General features: G+C 43.9%; 1 protein-coding gene and 1 long non-coding RNA gene across 5 annotated transcripts in view; both read right to left on the bottom strand.

The window, feature by feature from the left end:
* ptprub (protein tyrosine phosphatase receptor type Ub) overlaps positions 1-24,785 on the bottom strand; it is a 337,198-nt gene that overhangs the window by 275,879 nt on the left and 36,534 nt on the right. The gene's annotated exons all lie outside the window — the stretch shown is intronic.
* LOC139070068 (uncharacterized) lies at positions 12,447-23,506 on the bottom strand. Its single transcript, XR_011520721.1, has 2 exons — positions 22,698-23,506; positions 12,447-17,873 (listed from the first exon to the last, which is right to left on the bottom strand). It is a non-coding gene; the product is annotated as an uncharacterized lncRNA (long non-coding RNA).

Raw genomic sequence — 24,785 nt, 5'->3', positions numbered from 1 at the left:
AAAAAATGTCCTAGAGAAATGTGCAGTATTTTTTAAAGGATGGCGGATCAGGAGCTGGCTGCTACTTTGGGGGCAAATTTCCAGTTTAAATGTAAGTCAACTAATTGTAGCTATTGGGCAGATATCTGAAATGTTTTTTTTAATATCCTAGGCAGGTGTCTATGGTTGGTTAGTTGCTTGGATGTTGCAGCTTCGGTGGCTAGCTGGTTGCTCACATATTGAATTTAACCAATATATCCACAATTAAAAGAGTAAAAGGCTCATTATAAATTTATATAGAATTTTTCACATATAAAATATAACGTTACCTCATTTGTTACGTGACCGCCACATTTACATTATATAAGTCTGTTTCATTTACCTTTTTCTTTGACCAAGGAATGACCGTCTCCACGTAAGCAAAACGTCTGGCCTTGCAAGACATCGCCTTGCAAGGCCAGACGCCTTGACCTTGAGAAAAACCCAGAGTACGGTTTTGAGAACCTTTTTTTTTTCAGTAATTGCAGATGCAAAAGCCTTGAGATACGTCTCCATAAGTTTAGTGCATCAGGGATTTATCCATTTTCATTGAGGTAAAGATTCTGGTGGAACTAGTCATACCAACACCTCTTTACGTGATTGAGGCCTCTGCTCAGATCCCTTAAATGTTGCTTTGCATAAGCCTCTTTACTTGTCTCTTTTTTAATACATGAAAAAACTGTTGTCAACACTCCATAGTCATGTGCCATCTTGAATCATCGTAACTGTTTAGGGACATACATATAATGCTCTGCGTTAGGGTTAGGGTTAGGTTAGTTGCTTGGATGTTGCAGCTTCGGTGGCTAGCTGGTTGCTCACATATTGAATTTAACCAATATATCCACAATTAAAAGAGTAAAAGTCTCATTATAAATTTATATAGAATTTTTCACGTATAAAATATAACGTTACCTCATTTGTTACGTGACCGCCGCGTTTACATTATATAAGTCTGTTTCTACACATAATGCTCTGCGTTTGCGCTTTGACATGAAAGTGCTCCTTCTCCCTCTAAACGTTGTGCAGGGGGCAGTGCTGGTTCTCTCCGTGACAGCCTTGCTGGTTTGGGCAAATTCTGCTTCTTCCTCTTGGGTTGCTTTTCATGCTCTAACTACATGTGATTGCTATATTGAAAGCTGGAAGTTAACTGTGGCAGTCTCCGTGTTAGACACGGTACAAGCGGCAGCTGTGGTGTTAGATGACACAGCTTCTACAAATGACCAATGAGGTATGTTCTTTACATACTGACAAGACACGAACAGAAGGCTTTCTATTCCCTGAGAAAGACGCCGACTGCAGGAAGGAGCAGAACAGCAAAGAAAACATCCAGACAGTTGAAAGCTGGCAAGTGGTGTTTTCTGTGTGTGTGATCCCAAAGTAGCTTTCAGTGCTACAGTGTCTCCTTCTCCCCCGCAGCCGTGCAAGCCCTGCCACAATGACACATTGCCTTTTTGATGCATGTGGGCTACTGTAGCTGTAATACCTACTTTGAACTGCATGGCACTAAGGAGTCAAATGTTTTTACACAAAAATCCAAAAATTTGCCCCTTTCAGGAATTATGTAGGATTCTTTAGAAAGTCGTAAAAGCGATAGTCATACCCTGTATGTGATATAATGTAGACAATACTTCTTTTTCTTGTTAAGCTTGTCCTCTATCCTATAGCTTAGCAATAGCCAATAGCGTTAGACATCTGCTTACACACAGATGTCAATTACAATGTGTGCACAAGTATTTGCGGAAGTCCTAAACAGATGCAAATTTAGTGACATTTCTCATGGACAAGTCTCATATAAAGCTGCGCTGAAGGTCCTGGTCATACAAGGGTTCTACTTTGGGTTCTGGATGTGAAGCTCTGTTGCATCTAATTTTCTAAAATATTTTGTATTTGGAATATAAAACAATCAGATATTACCACAATTTAGAAAAATTACTTACAGGCAAAAAGCATCACTAGAAGACAATGACCTAGAATTGTTTCCCGACATGCCTGCCCTCTTTTAGGGGAGACAGAGGTTTATCAGAATGTTTCTCTTCCTCTGTTCCTTAATCTGAGGCAAATGCCACCAGATCTTAGGAGATGGTTAATATTTCACTCTAAATGTGTGTTATCAACAGTGCAGCTCTCTGGAAATCATATGTGTTTTGTACTCACGTTTATTTAAACATGGATGGGTTTCCCCTTTTCTGCACCAGTACACCAGAAATACTGGTTGGTATTGTGAAATAAGGTGCAAATGTCCCTTTGCAAGGGTTTTGTGAATTGGATGGAGGTGCAGAATCCTAATTTTCAACAAAAAAAATGAAAATAAAATATATACTCATTTCTGCCCAGCTTTTTTATTTTGATTTTTATTTTTTTGTTGAAAACTGAAACAGGTTTTTGTCAATCAGTGCATTTACATGCAGCCAGTAACCCTTTTTTAAACCCAAATATTCACAATAACCCGGTTCTGCAGGTCCGTGTAAACACCGCCAAAAACCCGGATATGCTCATAACCGGGTTTTTAAAAACCCGGTTACTACACCTGGGGTAACCCTTTTCTAACCCGAAAGTTTGGTCGTGTAAACGCATATCGGGATATCCCCATCAAAGCGTGTGTTCTGCGCATGCTCTGTTCGCAAGGAATCTTGGTCTTTTGAGTAGCGAAACGTCTTGTATGCACCAGAACATCGGAAGTAAACAACAAGTTGGGAGCAGCATGGCGAGTCGCGGCACAGCAGCACACTTTGAGTGACGAGGAAACTAAAGCACAAACAAACACGGTCGCTATCTCTTCCGAACTGGGAAACATGTTGTTGTTTTCACGGATACCGGAACAAGAAGAACCGGAAATGAGGCATATTGCGTCTGGACGTAGTCCATACGTCCTGACGCTACCCCAACGTCCGCATTTAAATCGGGTTATGCAAGTTAGAGGTAACTCTTTCTATTTATGCTTGTAAACGGGTTATTCTGATCAACTCAGAAACCTGAATACCGACCTTAACCCGATCATAACCCGGATATTGGCTGCATGTAAACGTAGTCAATAATTAGATGTATTTAGCATGGAAATTCTTTCTGTCAGTCGCAAATACTTTCAAAGTTGTGCGCAATGCTGTCACTACTGTGCTTCACTCTGAGGCCAGTGTTCACAGGCTGATGAAAAAGATCCTGTCTGCACTAAACATGGCTCCTGATTGCTAGAAAACCTAAGTTCTCATCCCATGAAGGTGAAATCCAGCATTCTGCCCACAGAGCATGAATATCAGTTTAAAGTTAGACCTACCTTTTTTTATTCGTCCTCACACTCACAAGGTGTCATTGTTAGGCCTCTGCATGCCCTGCCTAAAAGCTGTGACACGTAAATGTCTGAATTTGTCAAAGAAAGAGTAATTATACGGTAAAGGACACAAAACTACTGTGTTATACCAACGTAAGCGTCTACTGGGCCATGACTTTGGAGTGGTTTTGCATGCGTTTAGGTTTTAAATACCTTGTTTAGTGTACCGTTGCACAGAAACAAATCTACAAATAACATTAACTCATCCACTGCCATTGACGACTGAAGTCGTCATTTGCATTTTTTTTTACTGTTTGAGCATCGGAACGAGCCCCCGCGCTGAGAGAACAAACATCTCAGCCAGTGCTGGACTGACCATAGGGCATAGCGGGCAACTGCCCGCTGGGCCGACCCTTTCATCTTTTATGGGCCGGTGTCTGTTTTTTTTTTTTTTTTTTTTTTTTTCCTGGCCTCTAGTTGTTGCGGACAACTTGTCCGCGCCGCCCCACGCGACGCCTCGTAAAAGTTGGTGGATTGGCCAATTGGTAATAAAACACTCTGGGCTGGACCAATAGCCAGAGGTCTGATGCACCCGCCAGTTGTTTGTGAATCTCAGTAAACAGACAGACGAGCTTAACAAAATGGAGAACAAAAAACGGAAAGGAGGAGCGGAGAAAATTCGACTAAAAAAGAAACTGGCCCTTCAGGCTGATGCTGGCACATGTGTTAAAATCTCACAGTTGTTTGGTAGTGAAGGTTCAAGTAAAATCAATTTAGGAAGTGATGGAGCCTCAGCCCAGCGACAGGTTGGAGAAGAAAAGAGGGAGGAGGAGGAGAAACCCGAGCCGGTGTTGTGCCATAAATTGACTCGCTGCCAAAAAATGATTAGCCACCGCGGGATCGCGCACGGTTAGGTAATTGCATTTCTAGACAAAATTCCCCAGGATTTCGCCCTAAAACTCAGCATATCTAGCAATATGGACATTCAGAAAGCAAAGATAACCTCTTCCGGTACTTAAACAGATGTTTATCGCGGATATTAGTGTGGCAGTGTTTGTGGCAGCCTGCGCGGGAGCACGAGGACGTGCTTGTGGAAAGAGGGAGGAAGATGTGGCAGTGTGAGCATCCACAATATCCCGATTGATGATGAGCCCTGGCTACTTGGCCAAAGAGATGTTCCTTTGGCTGACTGGTTAGAGCGTATGACTCTCACCCGGGAGTCTCGGGATCGAATCCCGCCTGGGCACTCCTTTCTGCACCTTGCCACATTAGTTTTTCCAGTTCGGAAGTTGTTTTAAGTGTTGCTATTTATCTTAAACGTTCACAATGAGGATGTATTAATCCTTTTTGCAATATTTGCGATTGAAAGATGGTTTGTGCCACAAACTTTGTGGTAAGAACTGGCTTTCTTTATGTTACAGCCTTGATACTAAAAAAATAAATAAACAATGTAAAATGGTACCCTGTATTGAATGTAAACGTTGTATAAATGGAAATAAACAATTCTCCAGCGATTTAATTTTTTCCCCTTCCTTTCTTTAGTCCACTTGACATGGAGCCACAGTTAACTAGTTTGGGGCACATTTTTACTTGAAAAAAAGTATTTAAAATGATCAAGCTTTGGCTTTACAATGACACTGTGTAGGTTGCTATTCATTACATTGCTCTATTTAAAAGTAACAAGATAAAAGCACTTCAGCACATAAAATTAAGATTGTCACTTGCCAAATAGACTACACCCTCCCGTTTACCTATAAGAAATGCCTCAAAATATCTTTAAATTCTTTATTGATGATTTAATTGTAGACAAATAAAATGGCATTTTACTTGCCAAAAAGTGATTGAATCACTAAGATTTTCATGGAGGCTAAAATTGACCAAATAAGGGTTTTATGTATTATCTGTTGATGTTACTGTACTCATACTGTCTACTGTATCATCAAAAACACCCCAAAAATGGCAAAAAAAAAAAAAAAAAGAAAAGAAAAGAAGATAATTTCCCTTGCCAAAAATTGATTACAGTGTCCTGGTCACCTGTAAAGGGTTACATTTACCTAAATATTACTTTATTTATTATTTCTTGATGTTATTGGTGCCATCACAGGATGCCGGGTGTCTTTCACATTCATAAACACCTCAAAAATGGCAACAAATGATCATTTCCCTTGCCAAAAATTGATTACAGTGTCCTGGTCACCTGTAAAGGGTTAAATTGACCTAAATATTACCTTATTTATTATCTCTTGATGTTATTAGTGCCATCACAGGATGCTGGGTGTCTTCCACATTCATAAACACAGAGTCCTGGTCACCCATAAAGGCTTAAATTGGCATAAATATTACTTCATTTATTATGATGCTGGGTGTGTTCCACAATCATATTCGAATAAACGTGAAAATATTCTGTCCGAATATCTGTTTCTTGTTATAAATATAACAGCTAGAAGGATTTACAGTTAAAATAGGAGAAACACGTGACTCCCCAGGAAGGGTCGTAACACCACTTGCCTCATGCATAAGTGAACAAAACAAAGCAGCATGGAGACACTCCGTGTCCAACCACCTCTCAGGCAGCAGCCTGCACTCCCAAGTTCTACACGTCACCAGAACATAAACAACCGCAACACAATAAAAGCAGTGTTATACAAAATGGAAGGCCTGTAGTGTTTATTCTCTTACAGTAACGACTTATCAATTTTTTGGAGGAATTTATTTGAGAATTTTTTGGTTTTTATTAATTGTGCAATAGAAAAGTAATCGCTAGATTAATCATCTAAATAGTCATTAGAATAGTTGACTATTCGATAAAATAATCGTCAGAATAATCATTTTAAAAATAATCAGTTACCCCAACCCTACTTTTTAGAATACCAGGATAGGAAGGATGGTGTAGGTTTACGTTTATTAGATTGATACATAAATACTACCAATAAGAAAGTGTACGTTGGTGTGTGTCAGAAACAGCGTAAGGCTTAATGTGTTTTCCAAAAAAAAAACAGGTGATGGGCCGGTCTCCAGTCAAAATGCCCGGGCTGAATTTTTGTCCCAGTCCAGCCCTGATCTCAGCCCTGAAGCCGATCTTCATCCGCATACGTGACACGTCACATGATCAGGAAGCAGACCATCCATGTGTTAGGAGATCGTTTTGGGCCGTTCCTGTAAAAAAAAGTGATGCGCGAACCGGAAAAGCGTCTGCCGATCACAATTCAACTACGGATTATGAAAGAACTGATAACACTCGAAACACACGGATTCTTCCTGATGTAAGAGGTGAGTCTCCTCTTTGTTTTGGTTCTTTTGGCGTCGACATCATGCTAGCGCGCAACGTTCTGTGACTCTTAAAAAGCAGTAAAAACGGTGAGAAACGCTGGCAGCGAAGGCAGTTGGCGATCAGGAAACGGCTGGCAGTGAATGAGTTAATCATGGATAAAATTATTACAGAAAGGTAGTAAGGTTTTTCTGTCACACCTTGCAGTTGAGACAGCTCAGCTTTTTCCACCAACAAAGAATGGCTTATCGAATTTATTTACAACAAGGTCACTGTTGCACAAGGGCAGGTGCCCAAGCAGCCAATCCAGATGCAGCCGATGTGAGCTGTTAGGTAAAAGGGGCGGGGAGTTCCAAAGTTGCTCCTTAAATCTCCACCATCATTAATCACACTTTGCATGCCCGCGGCCCACCGAGCAGTGTGACAGTGACAGCACTGAGAATGATTAATACTTAAGGCAGAGTTTAAGAGAATGATTTATACCATCTGTTCGTCCACGACATGCTACAGAAGTTGGCTCCACCACTAAGACACACTTGTCAGCAGGGATTAAGAGAGTGATACATAACTTAATCTCAGGAGCAGCAGGTCACCTATAAAATTACACTGATTTTAGACTAAGAACACAAAGGGGATGAACTGGGCGAGGGGGAACAGCATAAAGAGGGGAGTGTGCATAACCTCTCTGTGAAACTGATTCCACCTAGTCAGCATCCATCAGGTATCTAAACACACATAAAACCCTTCTAAAGTCTGTCAAGAGGTGGAAAAGCCCAGTCTACCACAAAAAAGGATTTTCAGTCACACTATTTACTGTTTATGTTTGGAAATATCACACACAAGATCACACATCCTGCTGTAACTCCCATTCAGCCTCTGCTGCCTTTGTTCAGGAGGTAACAGCTGATCTTCTAGGGCTTCCAATAAATGCATCAAGACTTCCTGTCTGTGTTGGTCAGCATTTGAATGCATTTAAATTTGGAAAATCTAATGAAAAGTCTGTCTTCAGACATCAGGAAACGGAGAGCAGCTCTGCTTCTTTAGGGCTCTGCAATCAGAGCTCATTTTAACATGTTGGATCAATAAAACCTGCATTACAGCTAAACTAAAACAGAAACTGTGAAGTACCTGAGCTCAAATGAACATTTGTTTAGGTACTTTTTTTTGCTTGCAAGCTAATAGTAACCATTTCTAACAGAATCAAGGATACTAACACAAGTGTGTTAAAAAGAGATTGTGTCACTTTCTAACAAGCTCAAAAAGCCTGTTCAGTATCAGGAACTGGGAGTGCAGTTTGGGGATTCGGGGACCAGAATGCATTCCTCTTATTAACCTGCCATGCCTGTGTGTGTGTGTGTGTGGGGGGGGGGGAACACACCTTCTCCTTGTGGAGGAACTCCCAAGCAGCACAAACTGACCGATTTCAGCCCACACTGGCATTTCTGTGGCCTTATGTTCCAGACGGTTTGTTTGTGAGGAGGTAGTTACACACACAGTTCTTTGGCAGATGTGGCTTATAAATTTATCTTAAGAGTTGGGTTTCCTTAAAATGTTTGCGAATAAAACCATAAAGTCTTGGTTTTGATATTCTCTTCATTGTAAAGGCAGTAAAATCTAAACCTGGTCTATGCTATGTAATGCAATGATTTTGATAAGACGACACACACATCTTATTACATTAAACCTGCTGTGACCTCTAATTTGAATGAATGCCTTGCAAGTCGTTTTCAGTGACAGAAAAGCTCTGGAGCTCCTGTTTCAGGAAGTAGAAATTAGTCGGATCGGTGGAGAGTGGAAAATGGCAGAATTTGGAGTCTTACTCATCATTCTATGATTGGCTAAAGGTTAGCTTCTATAGTCGAGATGTTCTCTGCTCTCATGAATGCCAAACCAACAACAGCCTTCCCCATCGCAAGCCAAGATGAGTGAGCCCATGAATCCAAACTTACAGGGTGACGTACCGTATTTCTGCGTGGCTTTGTCAGACCCGATCGTTTCGCCGGCTATTTTCTTTCAGTGGCTAATTCGGGAAACGGGTAGAAGACGTTCACGTTCTGCCTGCATGTGAAACTCGGACTGATCGTATTTAAAAACGAACAAGTTTGATACGTGTCTCAGGGCATCATCTCACCATCCTTTCAGGCTTTTGTTGGCAAAAAGTGGCAAAAAATAATTCAACAAAATACTTGTAAATGTTATCAAAAAGGTCTGAAACCTTTCATCTAAATTGCTGCAAACCAAGAAGCATCAAACTAAAGCAGACCTTTCTCTGAGAGACTTCCCTTGCCTCATTCTTTCCTGTTTTCCTGTCTGATATTTACATATTCAAACTAACTGTCAAAGCCCCCAAACAAACAATGTGTTATCCACTAGAATTTGCATGATTAAAAATACTCAGCATCTAATCTGAATAAAAAGTGTCATTCTTTCATCAGAAATGATGTGCTTTTCCTCCCAACCCCCGTCCTCACCAAGCGATCAGATAACAAGGTGAGCACAAGGGTAATAAGCTTTGAATCCTTCTCCGACGAACGGTTACAATCATTTTGCTCATTTGGTGTTCCAGCTGAGAGTAAAGTTGATAAAATCAGTCCTTCTACAAACACCAGTCTTTTTGTCTGCACCATGCAAACAGCCTGTCCTCAACTTCACTTTGCATTAGAATTAACATCAGCAGTTCCTTTTAAAATGACTCTTTCATAATGGTGATGCAACTAAACACTAAAGTAGGTAGTGAAATGTAACCAAACCAGACACCGTACTGTGATCTGAGAGGTGGCGTTCGTCAGGCACGAGCGTGTTTGGGCTCGTCTACCAGCATCCGTTACGCCCTGGAGCGTGGGCCTAACATGTAAAAGAGAACAGCTTGATCATGATTTCAAGATGCTACGCAAAACAGCTCAATGAGTTACAGAAACAGGCCTCACGAGGTCAGCTTTCTGTTAACAAGTTCAGAGGCAGGGCTACCCAGCTTACAACACTCCAGTTTGTACATTTAGCTAACATAGAGATGCTAATTCATTATAATAAATCTGGAAAAATTCTAACTTCTACTGATGTAACCAACACTAGGAGCCTTTACTTTAAGGAATTTTACCTAATAAATTACAGGCTTATTCTTTATTATAACAGCGTGAAACATAACAGCGCGTCCCTTACCACCCAGAGCGTTTCAGACGTGAATCTGCATTCCACGCAGCTGGTCCACTAGGGCACAAAAATCACCGAAGAATTGCAAAATCACGCGTGATTTCAGCAGTTCACATGATAACAAGCCAGAAGAAAGACATGTATCTAAAAGGTCTGGTTTACTTTCTGTTCGGTTTACCTCAGCTGCAGAGGTGTGGGTAAGGGTTAGGGTTAACCTTAGCTTTCGTTAAGCAATCTTCATGTCTTTTATTTTGAAAGCTTCTTGATGTTTCACACTGCTTAAATGTTTGACTTCCTGTCTGGCTCAACCTGGAATGCTGAACTTGATGCGTTCTGGAGGCGTAGTGTGTAAAATATAGAATGGAAGTGTAAATTCGGTGGAGCAACGCTTCTTAGACACATCCAAAACGCAACGCTTTGCTTTGTGGCTGGTGGAAATGCTACCATCGACTAACGGCAGCTAGTTGCTTCGTGGATGGTACATGTCCGGTAGAAAGCCAGAGTTTGTGTCACCATTGCTCTTTTAAAATTGTTGCTTATCCATCTACATATGAAAAAAACTACAGGTGACATTTATGACAATAGGATGTTCATGTAAAAATCCCTAACATCTGAATCTACAAAGATTTACTCACCAGAAAAGGCCAACAGGTTTGTTTAAAGACACATCTTCTGCACATATCGTAGTAACTAATGCAGGGGTGTCAAACATGTGGCCCGCGGGCCGAATCCGGCCTGCAAGCGGGTTAAATCTGGCCCACGAGATGGTTGTGTAAACTTTACTTTCATACTTTACAATGTAGAGTGAAAATAAACTTATCTTTGTGAGCAAGTTTTCTCTGTAATGAGTATAAATAAAACAAAGCTGCGCTCAAAGCTCACACAAGAACTTGAATCACATCCTGAAGATGGCCGCCACTCAGGATGTGACTTCTGATATTGATGTGCTGGTGAAAGCTAAAAGATGTAAAGTAAAATGAGTCAAATATACTTTAAGTGCTGCTTGGAACTGATCTTGCCATGTGATCTGTAAGCTCTTTGAATCACTAAGTAATGTTTTTTTTTATTTATTGTTTTTTTTTTTTTTTTTACATTTTCAAGTACACTTCAGGTGTTGTACTTGTACTATTTTGGATACACTGTCCTCAGGCTCCAGCTTTGTTTTATATTGATTGTATTAAAACAAAGGAAACAATCTGAAGTTTTTTTTTTTTTTTATTTACCGGTCCGGCCCACTTGGGACTAGATTTCCCTCAATGTGGCCCCTGAGCTAAAATGAGTTTGACACCCCTGAACTAATGTCTTCTGGTCTTTGTCGGTGTTCTTCTAACTAAAAATACTGACTTTAGGTGGCCAAAGGGCCCACACTGATGGCATCCTGAAACAGACAAAACAGTCTAAAAAACGTTTTTCTTCCACACAACAAACAGATTCCTGTTTGTTAGAAACCACTTCAGCACAAAACCAAAGTTTATCGCCAACAAAATCAGTTAAAAAACACTTAAACCAGCTCCGTTGTTGTTTTTCTTTGTTTGAAATAAAACAAACCGCCTGTGAAAGCCTCTGAACAGACAAAATAAACATAGACCTCCACTTGGAAGAGTTTTTTTTTATCTGTTCATCTCTTTTGAGGAACAAAACTGATATTTTGTTTTTGTCGTTTTGGAAGCTGTGAGAACGTTTGCCCTGAAATTAGACTTGAGAGAATATTTCCTTACTAATAGATTCAAATATAACTAGCTACCTGATTTATGCCTGGATGTGTTTCTAGGGCCGTCACTCAGGAGAAAACCCAGACATCAGCCGGGTTTTGACAAACTCGCCCTTCCCCGATGAGCTCTATAAACCACGGGTGAGAGCTGAAAGAAAAACAGCTTCTGAGGAACACACACACACACACATGATTGATTGATTGATTGATTGTCTGATATACACTCGTACATCAGAGAGGAGTGCCTTTACCATCAAAGGCGAACTCTGTGAACATAAATAACAGCGAGCGTATTGCTCGTGGCACTTTCAGCAGACAGCAGCCTTCATGTGCTGTGAAAACTCTCTTAGCGAGAGAGGCCGACTTCTCCAAAAATGTAAATTTATGTACACCCATTTGACACTTTCCACTCTTGATTGGTTTGTGTTTTTCCTCCCTTCTCCATCCTACCCATTATAAGTGATGACTGGCATTCCTTTCCAAGCCCATTCAGGCAATGAGAAAGACTGCTGGTTGGAGCAGGGTCTTGAAGGCACCACTAGTACCCTGCAGGTAACCTCCGTCTCCTGTTGACAATAAAAGCCTCTGCAGCCCATCACGGATCTGCACAAGTACAGTAATAACAACCCCAAAGGCAATTAGACTTTCAGCAGCTTGTCTGCTCTTTATAAGCTTTCGAAATAAAATGATCTGCAGAAGTCAAGAGCAATTTAGCAACACTTTTAAATATTAAATATATATTCTCCTGTAGAGTATTAATCCTGAAGCTTAGCTCTTCATTAAATGAGCTCTACTTTGAATGTGCCCCATTTCTGAAGACATTTAAAGAGGAAAATTATCACCATAGGAGTGACAATTTGGCTTCTAATTGATCCATCAACTTCAAACATGCAGCCATGAAAATGTGTACTTTGTTAGAGTTTCACCAACTCTGCGTGGTTGTCTTTTATTCCAGCAACTACCGACACCTTTGGGTATTTTTCTCTTCTCAACTTTTAAGGGAAAATAAACGAGGAGCTATCGCTTCTTGGGAAGATGGCACCTTTTAAATTTCTCACCGGTGGGAGAAAATAAATAAATAAATAAATAAATAAATTAATTAATTAATTAGTTAATTAATAAAGCTTGACAATTGCGCTTAGAGCTTAGTGGTGTGTATTTACTTGGCGGCGTGTATTTATTTAGCTTCCAGTGGCTTTTCCACTTCGCCCATCAAGTGTGTGAGTGAGAAAAGGAACTCAGACTCGACTGCTTACTTCTACCAGTCTAATGCTAATGAGAAATTAACTATACAAACCTAAGGAATGGCCCACAGTTTGTACATTTATTAGCAAACTAAATGAAGCCGTGATTATGTCAAAAAAGGTCCAGATTCTCTCGCAGTGGCGAAATCTGTTATGTATACGCATTTGCATATATTTCCTGGCTTCCCATAAAAATGGATTCACACTTTCCATTGAGTCATTTATCTCTTCATTGCCTCAAACTGGGTCATCACATCTCCAGGCACAATTACAGCCAAAGCTGCGGCAGGATAAATCAGCTGTCAGTCTTCGTGTCATTTTTTATGAATAAACAGCGAGCTACGAGAGCGGTGGTTGTTGGGCTTAAAGCTGGGATCGAGGGCAAGCGTTACGGGTCACGCAGCGGGCCGAGGAGATGGATAAGAAACCAACCTACGTCTAAAAAGCAGATGACAAACTAAAAAGCCATTCCTCTTGTGGAGGCCGGCTCCTTCAAATGTCATTTTGACTTCACACAAGATGAGAGAGGAAGGAGAGCATCCGAGACGGGTTCAAATATTGATCACATAATCCGGTTTCTACCCCTCCGGCAGAAGACGAGCAGGGAGAAATTGACATGCAACAACGTGACAGTTCAAGCACCGGGAGAATCATCATAACAATTCAACAAACTCGCCGATATGACATGCGTTACAGATTGAACAATGTTCTACAAGATGGGAAATCAATGTCCGTAACAGGCGGTATGAGCCACACTCATCCGTTCACATTCACCCAATACTAAGTGTCCCAACATCTACTAAAGCAAGCCTGCTGGTATTTTCTTTATTGATTAAATACGCCGTTTGTAATTTCTCTAATCTTTAGTGACATTTTGAAATGTTTAGTTCCACTGATGATAGAAAGGACAAAGATGTATAATTTACTGTGATAAACGACACAACGGAGCACTTCAGACGTAGATTTCACCTGACTAATTCTCCAAACAAGTACCTTCCTGCTCTTTTATGAGACTCGCTCGCTGCAGACACTCATTCTCAAGTTTTATAGCGAGAGCTTTAGTAGTTTTTGAACACACACTTAAAACAAGTTACACATAATGAAGACAAAATGCTTAAATTGCTTCCAGATACATTATTAATTGGCTAGAAGAGGAATTGCAGCTCGTATAGTGCTTCCTTGAGGGTTATCAGGAAACAGCAAACAATAAGTCATGACCACATTAAAGCCATTTCATCTGCAGTTATTTATCAAAGTGATTCAGCTATGTTAACTACTGTGCCTCAGTTTTTATGCCGTGCATTAGGGATATGACGTATGATGCTCTGAAGCTGAATTATTGTCACGTGGAGCAGGATCTGGTGAGTCAGACTGCATTGGGCATCTTTATACTTTACCTGCATAAATTACTGATGTGGTCTAAACAAGAAGGGAGAATCCAGCTCATCGTTGATCTTAATCATTAACAGACATGTTGCCTTCGTTTAAAGCCCACAGCATTAAATATATATACACAAGTAGCTGCAGCATGACTGCACCACAAGGTACTTTTCAGAACTGCTTGGTAAACATTCTAGCCCATGTAGCGTTATGAATATCCTAATTGTCTGCCCTTAACAGCTGCCCCTTTACACAGTAACAACGTGTATGAATCGCCAAGGTCGGGTGCTTGTTTCAGAATGTGTACATTCCAGGAGAAGAGCCAGAAGGAGAAGAAGAACGCTTTTAATTAATCAAAGTACTTTATTTGTGATAAAGCTAATCGAAACATATGTTGATCAATAATAATCAGGTGAATGATCTGTGAAATAAAGATGTCATGAGTTATGTGTTTAATGAATAAACAGGACTCTGCACCAGACAGACTGATCTACATTAACATGGAAACGCATGACACATTGTTCTCAGCCAATCAGAACTTTCGTCTGTCGTAGGGCAGAATCTGGGCTGTTTACTGAAGTTGTCCAATCCGGTTTACTAAGATTTATAAACAACTAAGGGATATAAAACAAGGCAACGCCATTTTATCCTCAGTTCTGTTCGATCTGAGTTCCAAAGGAGTTACATCTGAGAATCAACAGTTCAACCAGCTCTCATCGTCATCGCTAAGAGAAGTGCAGCCTGGCCAGAAGCACTTTCTACTTTAAGCTGAGAACTGTCAAGCTGGAAATTTCTGTCGTTTGAACAACAAGACGACGGTTCCTTCACAATAAAAGCTGAACCCGCCGAGATCTGCTGCTACTGCCGGAGCTATCCGTAGACTGGTTTGTCGTGCTGCACCACTGTTTCATCAGCCCAGCACCAAGGGGGTTCTAGGACCTGACACTCCTGATCTGACCGCGGGAGACTCCATAGGTACGTAGTCACGGCACAAGATGGCGGCTCATGTCATAAGCTTCTGAAGCCTCGTGGTTCGTAGTCATAACATCAGACAACCAGATCCACCTACGGCAGCCTATAGATTCTGAACACACACACACACACACGCACCAACACTATAACATTCAAATCCATATGCATCCATCATTGAGTTAGTCCTGGTAGATTGTTAGAATTTATAATTATAGAAATTAAAGATTCTTAAACGATCCCAACTCTTCTCTTTTCTTGTCTCTCAGTCAATACAAAGTGTTTAAGTAAACTCCCTGATGATAAAAACAACCGCTTCTGATTATAATATCTAGATCTAATTACAGTGTATAAATATACAATCTATATTTCACTACACCCATTTTAGAGAAGGGAAGCATTTGGGTTTCTGTACTCGTCTTTCAGATATCAGCCCAGATTGAAAGGCCAGACCACCTTCTCCTCAGCCACTTCCTGTATCTCCACTGGTGGGAAAGCCTTCCCAGGCCAGCCTAGAAAACATCACTCGCGTTCTAGGTCAGTTTCAGGTTCTCCTACTGGCAGGACATGCCTTCGACACCACCAAAGGTGAGTGTCCAGGGGTCAAAATGACCACAATCCTGAACAACCTGAGCTGGCTCCTCTCAACATGGAGGAGAAGTTCTACCCCAAGTCTCTCCCGGGTGTCTGATGACCTCAGCGTGTCACTAAGACTGAGCCTGAAATTCTGTCCAAGAAAGTTATGAAAAAACAGGCAACAAAGGACACCCTGGAGAGTCCAACTCTGACTGGGAACAGCACTGAAGGCTAGTTCATACTTCTCCTTCTGTATCAGTACAGAGACATGCATCGTCGCAAGGGCTCTCCAACAGACTCACAAGAATGGAGTAAAGCCCACATTTCTAAATATCCGTCAAAAGCGACGGAGAACGCAAACCTGTGATTGGTCAAGTTGCTACTTCCATTAACCTTGTCAACAGCACCGCCATTCCCCCTGAAAAAAACACAACGAGAGCCGAACATATTTAGTGAGAGAGTGTTTTCTTGTGGTAAAAGTCAAACGACATAAACATTAATACACCCGAGACTGATGGAGAACAAAGATATGCAGCAAACGTTGTATTCATGTCAGGAAGTTGCAGGAGTTGGTGGCTCCTGATAAGCGTGTCCATGTTAAAAAGTCTCTGAAATACATAAACACAATAAAAACTACTAGAAACTTGACTGCATTGATGGCAGGATACCCCAGAAAAGCACTACGCCCTCTGCTGTCCTGGAAGAGAATTGCTTCACAAGACTGAAGCTATTCTCTGCTGTATAAAAGGAAAGGGCTTCCATCTTCCAGCTTCCAAGTACAAATGAAATAAGCAGCAGATTCAGGTAAATGTTCGCCAACCAGTGTGTTTAACTAAGTTAATACACAGATAGTAACTGACTTTTCAGTCAGGCAGTAAGAAAATATTTAGAACCTTTAAAAGGATTGTTTGGTTTCTGATCAGTGGTAACAGCATAGCACACCGGAAGCAGTTTCAAAATAAAGGTCACATAAAGATGTCATTTAACATTCCGTATTTTCCGGACTATAAGTCGCACTTTTTTTCATAGTCTGGCCGGTCCTGCGACTCATACTCCGGAGCAACTTATATACCAAATTATGTAGGCTATACCAGGCTGCTGCGGGCCAGCTCTGGACCAGGAATGAGCTCCCCTGTCCCGCTGGGAATAAAAAAAAAACACACAACCATCACCTGCTGGAGCCTGCTGCGTGACGTTGCGCACCTGATCTGACCCAGGTTCCAGCTCCTCCGCCCCGCAGGGAACCAAAGACGCACAGCCATCACCTGCTGCAGCCTGTGGTGGGGTGCCCCGGGTGCCTGATTCGACCCAGGAATGAGCTCCCCGTCCCGCTGGGAGGGTTTCAAACACCGCCATCCTCTGCTCGAGACCCCGGCGCGCTGCTGCGCCCGCTTTGTTTATTCTGTTATTGTTACCAGTACTTGTCTTGCAATGTGAAACGCTTGGTCTCAGATTTTGTAAGAAAAAAAAAATTTCCCCCCAAAATGCGACTTATATATGTTTTTTTTTCTTCTTCATTATACATTTTATGGCTGGTGAGTCTTATACTCCAGAGTGACTTATACTCTGGAAAATACGGTACTTACCACACAAGTTTTCTTGAAATATGTCTCTTTCATGTTAAAGCCATACTTTTTCCACCTTTCGAATTTTAAATTGTTTTCTTGAGCCAGTATGTGCTAAAATGATGCTTTACAGGGTAATGAAAGGCCACCCAGCACCTATCACCCCCAGTGGCCAAAATATTCCACTTGCAACTTCCAACTGGCGGTGCGACTCTGTTGGGACTTCAAAAATGGAGCTGACCTACCTGGCGCTGCAGTCTGGTTCCAGCACATTTCCTGCATGTTTTACATCATGAGCACAGCTGGTTTGTTTAATTTAGTGATGAATCAAATCACTCATGTAGACACTAAAGAAGGCTGGGAGACATTTCAGCTGTCAGATTAAGGTGTTAAAAAGACAAACGCACAGCAAGGAGATAGATTTTGCTTTCGGTTCTACAAACAGACACTAGGGGGCACTAAAAGGAAGCCAAAACTGCCTAGTTCCCCTTTAAGGATAGTCACAAAACCCCACTGGCTTTTTTAAACAGCATTACAGTAGAGTTGGTTAATCATTTATTTATATTTTCAAAATTTTGCTTTTTTTTCTTCATGTTTAAGCAGAATATTCTGGAACGTTATTCTTATCTTCTTCATTATTCTTATCTTTTTCTTCCGCTGTTACGCTATCAGTTAGTAGAAGTACAATAAAATATTTTATGTTATGCAAATTCCCTCCGGCACACACCTGATCTGTTATGATTCGCCCCTTTTTGTGCTTGTGTTTAACTTTTTCTCTGTTGTTTTTGTTCAGGTCAGCTGCAGCTCCTCTCAGGAATCCTCCCTTTCCCTGTGAGCCTCCTGGAGTGCTGCAGCTGAACCACATCATCTTGATTGCCCCTCACCCTATTTCAGGCCACTGCTGCCAGTCATCAGTGTGGAGTTGTCTTTGCTGAGTTGTACATGTATGGATTGAGTTTGGTTTTGGTTTTTGGTTCCCACAGTCAGTGGAGGAAGTTTTGTTTATTAAATCTTTTTGAACTCTGGATAAAGGATCTTTATTCCTGCAAATGGGTTACTGCAGAGGCAAACCGTGACATTACAACTCCACCAAGATGTCTGACCCAGCAGGAAGAACCCAGAGACAAGACCCTTCCTTACCTGCCTCTGGTGAGGGTGCTGCAGGAGAAGCCAGCCTTCCTGTTCTGACCCAGGAGCTCCGCAGCTGCATGTCAGGGTTGCAGCAGTTGCATGGACGTGTAGCCAGACTGGAGCAAGCGCCTGCTCCCCCTCGACAGGTTCGTTTGGGTCGTCCTGAAACTTTTTCTGGTACCGCAGAGGATTGTCGACCATTCCTCACCTCCTGCCGGCTCCATTTTGACTTTAATCCAAGCGAATTCCCCTCGGAGCAGAGCAAGGTGGCTTTTGCCTTGAGTTTCCTGACGGGCAGAGCCAAGAGGTGGGGGCTGGCTGAGTGGGATCGTGGAGCGGAGGTGGTTCGTTCCTTCCGGGCCTTTTCCACTCAACTCCTCGTGGTGTTTGATCCCTCAACACCGCACCGCGCGGCTGCTTCTGAGCTGCTCCGGCTCAAACAAGGAGATGACAGCGTGGCGTCCTATGCAGTACAGTTCCGGACGCTGGCGGCAAGCTCCCGCTGGCCTGATGATGCACTGGTCGACGTCTTCCTTCAGGGGCTCTCCAGCGAGCTCAAGGACGAGCTAGCCGCGAGGGAGGTTCCTGAGGAGCTGGAGGATCTTATCGATCTGGCTGTACGCATCGATCGGCGGAGGATGGAGCGCCTTCATGATGAGCTCCGCCCACTGACTTCTTCACCTCGTCCTCACCCGATTTCTGTGAGTGTTTCTCACCTGGGCAGTGACGCCCCGCCCTCGGAGCCCATGCAGCTAGCGGGTCGGGTGTCATCCTTTTCTCCGCCCTCACGACCGCCCACCAGTGTGCGGTTGACATATGGGACGAAACACGGTGAATATGACACCCTTATTGACTCCGGCTCTGATGGGGATCTGATGTCCCAGGCAGTGGTAAGCGAACTTTTGATTCCAGTCGAGGAGGTGTTTCCTGCATTGTCCATCCATGCTGTAAACGGTTCCCTTATCCACAAGGTGACTGCACGCACTGTTCCTGTCACTGTGACGGTCTCTGGGAACCACACAGAGCGGATGTGTTTTTTTGTGGTTGACTCTTTAGTGCCTCCTGTGATCCTGGGTTACCCCTGGCTAAGCAAACACTGTCCCCATATTGACTGGGTTTCTGGCCGCGTGTTGACGTGGAGTCCTTTTTGTTTATTGAACTGTTTGTCTGCTGCTCCTGTTCGCCCTGTTTCTAGCCAGCCTCCCTTGGAACCACCTGACATCAGTAATGTTCCCCCCGAATATACAGACTTGGCTGCGGTGTTCAGTAAGGTTCGTGCTAAGAACCTGCCCCCTCACCGTCCTTACGACTGTGCTGTGGACCTCCTTCCTGGTGCTCAACCTCCTAAAGGCCGTCTCTATCCTCTGTCCATCCCTGAGACAACAGCCATGGAGGAATACATTCAGGAGGGCTTACAGGCAGGCATTATTCGGCCATCCTCATCACCTGCGGGGGCAGGGTTTTTCTTTGTGGGCAAGAAGGATGGGGGTTTACGGCCGTGTATTGACTACAGGGGTCTGAATAGCGTCACGGTTCGTAACACTTACCCCCTGCCTCTCTTGCAGTCTGCCTTTGACCAGATTAGAGGGGCTCGGGTGTTCACTAAGCTGGATCTACGGAACGCTTATCATCTGGTGCGCATACGGGAGGGGGATGAGTGGAAAACTGCCTTCAACACCCCGTGCGGCCATTTTGAATACCTGGTGATGCCTTTTGGACTGACAAACGCACCAGCTGTGTTTCAGTGTTTTATTAATGATGTGTTGAAGGACATGATTAACAGATTTGTGTACGTCTATCTGGATGACATTTTAATTTTCTCCCCAGACCGTAAAACACATGTGCAGCACGTCAGGGCCGTTCTGCAGCGCCTACTTGAGAACCAGCTTTTCTGTAAGGCTGAAAAGTGTGAGTTTCACACCACCAAGACTAAGTTCTTGGGGCATGTGATCACGCCTGGAGAGGTACAGATGGACAGTGACAAGGTCAAAGCGGTTCTCGAGTGGCCTACACCTACTGGTCGGAAGCAGCTTCAACGCTTCCTGGGGTTCGCCAACTTCTACAGGCGCTTCATCAGAGGTTTCAGTGGCGTGGCTGCACCCCTCCACAGACTCACCTCGGCTAAGGTACGTTTTGTCTGGGACACTGCTGCCGACATGGCCTTTGCCGAGCTCAAAAGACGGTTCTCTGCGGCCCCTATCCTGACCCAGCCTGACACCTCCAAGCAATTCATTGTGGAGGTTGATGCGTCTGAGTCAGGGGTGGGTGCTGTGCTGTCACAGAGAGCGTCTGATAATAAAGTACATCCCTGCGCGTATTTCTCCTGCAAGCTCACTCCTGCAGAGAGAAATTACGACATAGGGAACAGAGAGTTGCTAGCTGTTAAGCTAGCACTCGAAGAATGGCGCCACTGGTTGGAGGGTGCTGAGCAGCCGTTTTTGGTGTGGACCGACCATAAGAACTTGGAGTATGTACGGACTGCCAAGCGCCTTAACCCCCGCCAAGCACGGTGGGCTCTGTTTTTTGACAGGTTTAACTTCAACCTCTCCTTCCGTCCAGGCAGTAAGAACATTAAACCTGATGCCCTGTCCCGCCAGTACCAGCAGGAAGGTGAGGCTTTGGAGTCAGAGTCCACGTTCATCGTGCCGCCCAACTTGGTCCTTGGGGTCTCTCGTTGGTCCTTGGAGCGCAGAATCAATGCTGCAGTCCGAGACCCCACTACCATTCCGTCTGGATGCCCCCCGCACTGTTTGTTTGTTCCCCCAGGTTTTCGCCCGGCGGTGTTGAAATGGGGGCATTCATCACGCCTGGCCTGCCATCCTGGGGTAACCAGGACTGCCTTCCTGGTAGCGCAGCGGTTCTGGTGGCCTACGGTGTCGTCTGACGTTCGAGCTTTTGTCTCCTCTTGCCCAGTGTGTGCCAGCGTCAAGTCACCCAGAACTCCTCCGGCTGGACTCCTGCAACCTCTACCTGTTCCCTCCAGACCTTGGTCCCACATTGCAATGGACTTCATCACTGGACTACCCAACTCTAAGGGTAAGACTGTGATCCTGACTGTAGTGGACAGGTTTTCAAAGATGGTGCATGCTATACCCCTGCAGAGATTGCCATCGGCTCAGCAACTGGCGGAGGTGGTGGTGCGGCATGTTTTTCGGCTGCACGGACTTCCGGAGAACATCACCTCGGATCGAGGACCCCAGTTTGTTGCAGCTTTTTGGAAGGAGTTCTGCAGACTCCTTGGAATAACGGTCAGTCTGAGCTCTGGTTTCCACCCTCAGACAAATGGTCAAGTAGAGCGCTTTAACCAGGATCTGGAGACCACCCTGCGTGCTATGTGCCTGAAGAACCCCCAGACTTGGTCCTCTCAACTCCCCTGGGCTGAGTATTCGCACAACACCCTGGTTAATTCTACTGGCTTCTCCCCCTTCCAGGCTGCCTACGGGTACCAACCACCTCTCTTCCCCCATCAGGAGAGGTCGGCTTCCACCTCCGGTCCTGCAGCATTCGTGAGGCGCTGCCGTCGTACATGGACTGAGTACCGTTCCCGACTGGTTCGGAACCAGGAACGGTTCACCTCCGTGGCTAACCGCCGGAGGTCTGCTGCTCCGGAGTACAAGGTGGGTGACAGGGTTTGGCTCTCTTCGGCTGATCTGCCACTGAAGGGGGGTGCCAGGAAGATGCAGCCCCGATTCATCGGACCCTTCCCCATCACCAAGGTCATCAACCCAGTAGCCGTCAGGTTGGAGCTCCCTCGGGCACTGAGAGTCCACCCTGTGTTCCATGTGAGCAAGCTGAAGCCTGAGAGACTCTGTCCCCTGCAGACGCCACCTGCGGTCCCTCCAGCTCCCCGCATTGTGGATGGCGGACCTGTCTACAGCGTGAATAAGCTCTTGGCCTCGAGGAGAGTGGGCAGGGGCGTCCAATACCTCGTGGACTGGGTGGGTTATGGCCCGGCGGACAGGCAATGGGTCCCAGAACGCCACATCCTCAGCCGTGATCTGATCGATCAGTTTCACCGGGAACACCCCACCCAGCCGAGACGTCCGTCTGGGAGCCGGACTTTGTGAGGGGGGTTATGTTATGATTCGCCCCTTTTTGTGCTTGTGTTTAACTTTTTCTCTGTTGTTTTTGTTCAGGTCAGCTGCAGCTCCTCTCAGGAATCCTCCCTTTCCCTGTGAGCCTCCTGGAGTGCTGCAGCTGAACCACATCATCTTGATTGCCCCTCACCCTATTTCAGGCCACTGCTGCCAGTCATCAGTGTGGAGTTGTCTTTGCTGAGTTGTACATGTATGGATTGAGTTTGGTTTTGGTTTTTGGTTCCCACAGTCAGTGGAGGAAGTTTTGTTTATTAAATCTTTTTGAACTCTGGATAAAGGATCTTTATTCCTGCAAATGGGTTACTGCAGAGGCAAACCGTGACATGATCTCGTAGGTCTGGACACAAATAAACCACAAAGGAATTCTCCTTTTTCTTTTCTTTTCTTTTTTTTTTTTTTTTTTTTTTGCACACACGTGCTCCTATTTCTTGTCCGATGTTGTCTTTTTTTTTTTGCAGAGAAATGAGCTTGCTTTCACGCTGTGTGGGTTACGGAAGTGTGAGGTGGAGTACATGATGAATGTTCTGTTTGGTGCTGACAGAGCAGGTCCCGGAAAGCTCTGTGGTCCCATGGGTGGCTAATCATGGTGGTTTCTCTGAGAGTCTTGCTGCCGCTGATTGGTAAATAACCATAAGCCTCGCTCAAAGGATCCCACACACAGGCACACACTCTCAGAACGTTTCTACCCTCCTCAAACGCTGACGATTTACTGAAGTTAAATGCGAGTGGGAAAAAAAGAAGTAGGACAATCTAAAAACGCTAAAACTTGTCTCTGTAGTTTAGATGGAGTCACAAACATCTCTGAGAAAATGTAATGAGTGTTTTCAGCTTATTACCACCTGGAATTTAATTACTTAGAACCTCTATGGTGCTAAATGTATAGGAAAGCTTTGCTCATTGCGGAACATTTTGAGTGCTTTCCATGATTATCCCCCCACCAACATTTACATTTATGATTAGAGAAGTTTTTTTTTTTGACTAAAGCAAAACTGGATTTGGCCACTCTCTAGTTCCTGCTTTTATTATCTCATTTTAAATCCATCCCTCCATCCAGCAAGTGACAAAAACACACACATACACAGACACACTAAGCGCACTGAAGCAGAACACATCTGAGTGCACGGCCTGTCACTCTCACGCTGCTTCGCGGCCCTGCCGAGGGACGACACTGGCTGTGTCCGGTCTTGCTGCTGGTGCTGATGTGAGACTTCAGTCAGGGCTGAGAGAGAACCCACACCGCAGACGCTGGAAATAAGCAAGGAGGGGGAGAAGCAGGAGGAATGAAGAGAAGTTGGAGAAGGAATAAGTCAACAGAAATAGCAAGGAGGTGAGATCTTTTTTTTTTAAAAGAGGGCTAAACGTAACAGGGAAGTTGTTGAAAGGGGAGCGCGAGACTAGAAAAATCTGTAGGATTGTGCCAACCAAGCACCTAATTTCAGCTCCAGCAGCACTAAATCCATCTGAACAGTGTTGATCGAGGCTATAACAGCAGGACTCCAAAAGGCTCATCTGAAGCGTGCCGCTGTTATACTAGGAAACATTAAAAAAAACATGTAAATAACATTTTTAACTTCTAGCACTCACCACCATTGGCACTAAAGACTTGCAAAGATCTTTCCGCTGCCAAGAACATGCCATAGCACATTTGAAAATAATGTGGGGAAAAAAATGAGCAACCAAGCAAACAGAGTATGAGCATGAAGCCTCGGGCAGTGTGTGTGTGTGTGTGTGTGTGTAGGGGGGTGGGGGTGGGGGGGTGGGGGGGGCTGGAAGAGTGTCAAATGAACGGATCAGGCCAATCGAGATGTGAATGGAGTGAAAAAGAAAGTATGACAAACGGAGCTGGAGCTTGACGAGTTGTAATAGCATGACAACCTCTTCTCACCTCGCTCCTCTGCAAGGTAAGAATGCCTTCTGCTGAGCGTGCAGCCGGCAAACGGGGCGTTGAAAGGAGCTTTGAGATGGAGTGGAGAATGCAGAGTGCAGCTGGTAAACCCCTGGCAGATACTAAAAGAGCACAACACAATACGCTAAATACTAACTTATGCTAATCCTGCTCCTTTACCACCAACTGCTCCGCGGTGTGTGCTACACCACGGCTAAGATAACAGCTTTCTTTACACCGCAGTGTGAGCGTAAAAGACAGGAACAACACAAAGATAGAGAGCATGTGCTTCCCTATATATGGTGTCTAACTATGGGCTGTAACAATGCTGCCATTTCTGGCTGCAGCACTTAGAAAAGATTACCGTTTTTATTAGTTCTGATCACACAATGGGACCAAGGATCAGGAGTTTTACATGTTTTCCAAAGAGTTATAGGCCAACAACAGAGTTTCAGTATAACCATTTACTGGGCTATTTTTCTTTTTATACAGCCATAACGCTGAGAAAAGAGCTGCAACCAGCCTC

The sequence above is a fragment of the Nothobranchius furzeri genome, chromosome 5 (assembly GCF_043380555.1).
Source record: "Nothobranchius furzeri strain GRZ-AD chromosome 5, NfurGRZ-RIMD1, whole genome shotgun sequence".
NCBI classification, from domain to species: Eukaryota; Metazoa; Chordata; class Actinopteri; order Cyprinodontiformes; family Nothobranchiidae; genus Nothobranchius; species Nothobranchius furzeri.
Note: the sequence above shows the minus strand (reverse complement) of the source record. Positions and strands in the feature narration are given on the sequence as shown.